Source organism: Helianthus annuus, chromosome 4 (assembly GCF_002127325.2).
Source record: "Helianthus annuus cultivar XRQ/B chromosome 4, HanXRQr2.0-SUNRISE, whole genome shotgun sequence".
Taxonomy (NCBI): Eukaryota; Viridiplantae; Streptophyta; class Magnoliopsida; order Asterales; family Asteraceae; genus Helianthus; species Helianthus annuus.
Genome location: NC_035436.2, coordinates 43867616 through 43874396, shown reverse-complemented (window position 1 = coordinate 43874396; position 6781 = coordinate 43867616).

Genomic DNA, 6781 nt, shown 5'->3' with positions numbered 1-6781 from the left:
ACTCCAAGAGTCAGGAGGAACACGAGCAGCACCTACGCCTTATTTTGGAACTCCTTCGGAAGGAACAGCTGCACGCTAAGTTTTCGAAATGCGACTTCTGGCTTCGTGAAGTCCACTTCTTAGGCCACGTAGTGAACAAGGATGGGATCCATGTCGATCCATCCAAGGTAGACTCGATCAGAAACTGGCCTGCACCACGTACGCCAACAGAAATACGCCAATTCTTGGGTTTGGCGGGTTACTACAGACGGTTTATTAAAGACTTTTCAAAGAGTGCTCAGCCGCTTACGCTACTGACACAGAAGGGTGTCACCTATCGCTGGGGAGAGCCCAGGAGACTGCTTTTCAGCACTTAAAGGATAGACTTTGCAGTGCACCTATCCTCTCTTTGCCAGAAGGCACAGACGACTTCGTGGTTTATTGTGATGCATCCGTTCAGGGTCTTGGATGTGTGTTAATGCAGCGCGACAAGGTTATTGCTTACGCATCGCGCCAACTCAAGGTTCATGAACGGAACTACACGACGCACGATTTAGAGCTGGGAGCTGTTGTTTTCGCGCTTAAGATATGGCGACACTACCTGTACGGTACCAGGTGCACGATTTACACCGATCACAGGAGTCTCGAGCATATTCTTAAGCAGAAGGATTTGAACATGCGTCAACGGCGATGGGTAGAACTACTCAACGATTACGAATGCGCCATCAAGTACCATCCAGGCAAAGCCAATGTTGTGGTTGACGCCCTCAGTCGGAAAGACACTTTACCTCGGCGCGTGCGAGCGTTGAAGCTTACGATTCAATCTAGCCTTCCAGCACAGATACGAAATGCTCAGGTAGAAGCATTGAAACCAGAAAACGTCAGGGCTGAAGCCCTACGCGGCTCACGACAGCGATTAGAACAGAAGGCAGACGGCGCCTACTATGTAACGGGGCGTATTTGGGTCCCACTTTATGGCGGTCTACGAGAGCTTGTGATGGACGAAGCACACAAGTCTCGCTATTCGGTACATCCAGGATCGGACAAAATGTACCACGACATTATAACTACTTATTGGTGGCCTAGCATGAAGGCCCACATCGCTACGTACGTTGGAAAATGCTTGACCTGTGCGAGAGTCAAGGTCGAATACCAGAAACCAGCGGGCCTACTTCAACAACCTAAGATACCGCAGTGGAAATGGGAAGAAATTTCCATGGATTTCGTTACAGGCCTACCTAGATCCCAGCGTGGGAATGATACCATATGGGTGATCGTGGATCGACTCACCAAGTCTGCACACTTCCTAGCTATAAAGGAAACGGATAAGTTCTCCACTCTCGCAGACGTCTATCTTAAAGAAGTTGTTTCGAGGCACGGGGTGCCCATCTCCATCATTTCGGACCGCGATGCACGATTCACGTCAGAGCTATGGCAAGCGATGCATAAATCTTTCGGCTCACGGTTAGACATGAGCACGGCTTATCACCCTCAGACGGATGGACAGTCTGAGCGAACGATTCAAACTCTTGAAGACATGCTTCGGGCATGCGTTATTGATTTTGGCAACGGCTGGGAAAAACACCTCCCTTTGGTGGAGTTCTCATATAATAACAGTTATCACACCAGCATACAAGCCGCTCCATTCGAGGCATTGTACGGACGTAAATGCCGGTCACCTCTCTGTTGGGCAGAGGTAGGAGATAGTCAGATCACGGGTCCAGAGATTGTAGTGGACGCCACAGAAAAGATTGCACAAATAAGACAACACATGGCGGCAGCACGCGACCGTCAGAAAGCCTACGCGGACAAGCGTAGAAAGCCTTTGGAATTTCAGGTCGGGGACCGGGTTTTACTTCAAGTCTCACCCTGGAAGGGTGTGGTTCGTTTTGGCAAACGGGGCAAACTAAATCCGCGGTACGTCGGACCATTCGAAATCATAGAGAAGATAGGCAAGGTGGCCTACAAGCTAAACTTACCAGCTGAACTCGGAGCAGTTCACAACGTCTTTCACGTGTCGAATCTGAAGAAATGCTTGTCAGATGACACCCTAATGATTCCATTGAAAGAGCTCACTATCGACGAGCGGTTGCAGTTCGTCGAGGAACCAGTTGAAATCACGGACCGGGATGTGAAGGTCCTCAAAAACAAGAGAATCCCTCTTGTTCGAGTTCGTTGGAACTCCAAACGTGGCCCGGAGTACACCTGGGAACGCGAAGACAGGATGACAGAAAAGTACCCCCAGTTATTCGAAACCAATGCAACCACTACTGAGGCTGAAGCTCCTACTACGGAATTTCGGGACGAAATTCCAGATCAACGGGGGGAGGATGTGACACCCCAGGAAAACCAGTGAACGATACAACTTACCTAGCTCCCTCAGTGAGTGCGTACCAAATTTTGGGACGAAATTTCTTTTTAGTTGGGGATAATGTGACAACTCGTATTTCAAACCGATCTTTGTACTTTGTTATAACGTATGTGAATGATATGTGATTATGTGAACTTTATGATTAGTGAAATATGTGAATGTGTGTTATACATGTTTGAACGAAACCCGAACCGCACAACACCATTCGACCGCACAAGCCCATTTGGGCCACATCTTGTAATCGGACTAGGGCAGCCCATGTAAGGGCCGGCCCACTCCTTCCAAACGTGTAAACACCCACCTATGGGGTTTGTGATTTCATTTGTTACAATTTACCTCACACACAAAAACCCTAGCTCTCCTCTCTCTCTCTCTCTCTCTCTTTCGCGAACCGAAGGCAGCCAAGCATTCCCCTCACCGAAGCTTTCTTGTAATCGGATCACCCTCTATCTTTTGGACGAGATTGACCACTTTAGTTCAAGGAACCTTTTTGTGTATCTGCTGAGCAAACCAAGGTGAGTTCACACAGCCAAGGCATGGGATTCCCGGGTTGGGAATTGGGTTGGAATATTGATATGGAATGATTACTCGTACTTACGAAATCACTAGACTATAGACCATCGTCCTCAGGATAGTCAGGACACTTACGTAAAACCTACGTAAACTAGTATCTACCATTGTCTCCCGGGTCGGGAGGACACTTATGTAAAACCTACGTAAACTAACACCTACTACTGTCTTCCGGGTCGGAAGGACACTTACGTAAATCCTACGTAAACCCCACGCGTACCATTGTCCTCGGGGAAGGGCACTCACGTAAATCCTACGTGACCTAGTACGTATTCCTGTTCTCGGTTTAAGAAGAACACATGGTTGCAAATAGTCTAGTAAGTACCACATTGGGAAGCCCCCATTAGTAAAGATAAACGTGGGAATCCCCCACTAGTAATATATATATATACAAGGCAATGGGAATCCCCCACCATTAGTACATACGTGCATGGGAAGCCCCCATTAGATGAACTTACGCACTATTGTTATGAACTTACTTTCTGTGAACTCGCTCAACTAGTTGTTGATTATCTGCTGCATGCCTTGCAGGACCTTAGGTACATTATGGAGCTTGCACAGGGAGGAGCAGGTCGTTGTGGGATACGGATCGTGAACGTTATTTAAACTTATAACTTATTTTGGGTTTTCGTTATTATGCTTCCGCTACTTAACAATGTTTGGTTATGAACATCAGTCATGTCACGACGAAATAGATATTCTACTTTTTCATTTAAATGCTATATTTGATATGATTGATGGCTTGATCCTGGTCAGTCACGCTCCCAAGCGGTGATACTCCGCCGGTGGATTTTGGGGGTGTGACAATATATACACCTAAAATCCCAAAATAAGGAACTAAAGGGGCCAAAATGTCATTTTTGAAAACCTTTCATGCATCAGACTAGGCCTGACGGCCCGCGACCTGGCCTAGGTCCTTGCTTCGCGGCCCGCGAGACCATCATCAGATTAGAAAAGGTTTCAGCTCGTTTTCATTGGTGGGATTAGTGTTTGTTTGAAGTTTAAACTCGTTTTTAGCAATTAATACCCAACTACAACCTACCCTAACCCTTCCCTATAAAACGCAAGTATTGTCCAAGCATTTTGCACTTTTCTAATCACTCATAACTCTCTCAAATCACTCTCAAACTCCCTAAATTCGCAGCTGATTGCAGACGTTCGGATAAAATCATACTACTTCACTAAAGTGAGCATAACTCACCCGTTTCTTGTCCATTTCCGTTGATTCTTTTTCCTACATGCTTGGATTAACCCTAGCAACGTTTCCATAGGTTTTCCCTAGAAAACCAGAGCTTGGAACGTCGCCAAAAGGTCTCCAAAGTTGACTGACTTTTCTGTTCTTGATTCAAACTTTGATAAACTTGATTGAACATGAGGAAACTATCTCAAACCTATGTCCTTATGCTTATAACCACATCTATGGTTAGTTAGGCTTAAAAACAAGGTTGATACATGTAAAATCAGAGGTGTAAACCTCACAAACTTTCTATTTTATTCAAGGGTTTAACCCACAAGTGATGTTCAAGCTTAAGACTTGATGATTGTGTGAATTAGGATTAGCTTGGGCTATCCTACTTGAAAATCCACACATTGCTTGATGTTTTGTCATAGATTAGTTGTTCATATTCTATTGTTTCTTGTAAGTTTATGACCCTCCTTGAATGTTCATAACATCAAGTGTAGTGGTGAACATCTAGAGGTACCTAAATGGAAGACTTGTTCTTCCTACCTCCTACATGACTTCTATGACACAGAAGAGGTTCCTAAATGGAGTATTCATACTCCTACCTCATGCTTGAACTATTGGACTTATTAACATATTACATAACCTATCTAATACTCATATATATATATATATATATATATATATATATATATATATATATATATATATACCATATTCAAATCTTTGATGATGAATTTGTGTTCATTCGTCAAAGTACTAGATTACATCATCTAAGACCTAATAACTTGTTATGATTCTAATAGGTATTCTACCCATGAAAACAATTTAACCCTTGACTGTTCATAGTGTCAAAACAAGTATTATGTGTTGAAGATGATTACTTTCCTATGTTTATATTCACATGTTTTTATTTCCGAATCTTTACTCCACCGTTATACTCCAATACTCATACACCTTGTTTCTTCGTGTAGAAGGACTTGGTATTCCAACCTCCGACAACAACAAATCTCTCACGGATTTATCAAGTAGAAGGTTGCAAAACCGTGAGTACAATTGACCCATTTACCTTTAAAAACACTTTGGGTTGTAACATGTTATTATACAAACTTCACACTCACACACTTAAAACATACTTTATGATCTCAATCCGTTATACATGCTACTTGTTTACTTAGGCTCATGCTAGATTTTACATGCTTTATGTCATTGTTGGGATTGAACCCTACCAGAGGAACGAACAGATAATGAAAGCCAAAACTGGATCACAACAGTGGATTGAGAATAAGCAGCGGTTTACACTTGGCTTTCCCCTTGACAGCGGTAATCTAACAGCTAATGGATCTTAAGTACTGCCCACTATAACGACTGATGAACCAAACACTGATGAAACTCTAAAGACTGCTGAAGACAAACAATGTTGCTCTATCCATTGTCGTTTCCTAAGTACTGATGAAGACACAAGCACTGCTCATTCAAGGACTGATCAACTTTGAAGAAAGCACTGATGCTCAACATCAGTGCTCAGGCTACAACAGCGGAACGTGAAGCAGTAGTTTATCTTGTTTTGTACTGTACTTATAATCAGTTGTTTAACATCAGTAGTTTGTATAGAACAGTGTTTATAGGTTGTTAGGTTGTTAGATGTCACTATCATGGTGACGTCAGCTGAGATGCCTCAGTGGTTTGGTTTGCCTATAAATGGTGCAGTACCCTGTACTGTTACATTTGATTGACTGAGTGGATTCTTCTTCTCCAGTCCAATCCTTTCATCTTGTGCAACCAACCTTGGAGTATCAGGCTGAGGGGGAGCTTAGTTCTGTAAGCATGCTTGTAATCATTTGATTTGTAATTGAATCATTCAACTTAATGAGAAGCATCTGTTTATCAAACTATTTCCCACTTAGATTGTGCTTACAAAGTTTGTCTTCATTTCCGCTGCACTTAATCCTATTTTATATTCATTGATTTGCAAATTTATACAAACAAGCACAATCATGACAGCCTCAGAACCTAACAGTTGGTATTAGAGCCCGGACAGTCAAATTCGATCTAACAATCAATTTGACATAACAGTTCAGCTCAAAATTCATTGATACTAAGGTTGATTGTATTTAGTTGAAAAACAGAGCAACGAGAAATCATGTTCAAAATTATGAATCTGATACTCTGTAAAACAACCAAGATGTCATAAGATTCACAAATTTCAAACAACAAGTGATGTCATGCACAAATCACTCATTGTTTCCAGATCTGGAAACATGTCTTGTAACTATGGTATGACTATCTTCATTCAAAATTGATTTCAACTGTTGTTATGTAATTTGTGAAGATTTCATCATGTTTTATGCTAAAGTGTCACACCCCCAAATAACCACCTAGGGCATATCCCTATTGGAGGTGCAACGATCCAACAAAGAGCCACCAACCATATCAAACACAAGTTATAATGTATTGAAATACCCAATTGAAAGAAATGTATCATTTGAGAAGTTAAACCAAAACCAAAGTATTGAGCGGAAGCATAAATGTATAAGTGCGTATATGTATCAAAAGCAAATCAAATAACTGTTTATTATGACCACAACCACTCCAGCAGCATCAGACAGCAAGCTCCCAAGTTCCTTCAATAATTACCTACAAGCATGCAACAAGTGTGTCAGACTACGCTGGTGAGT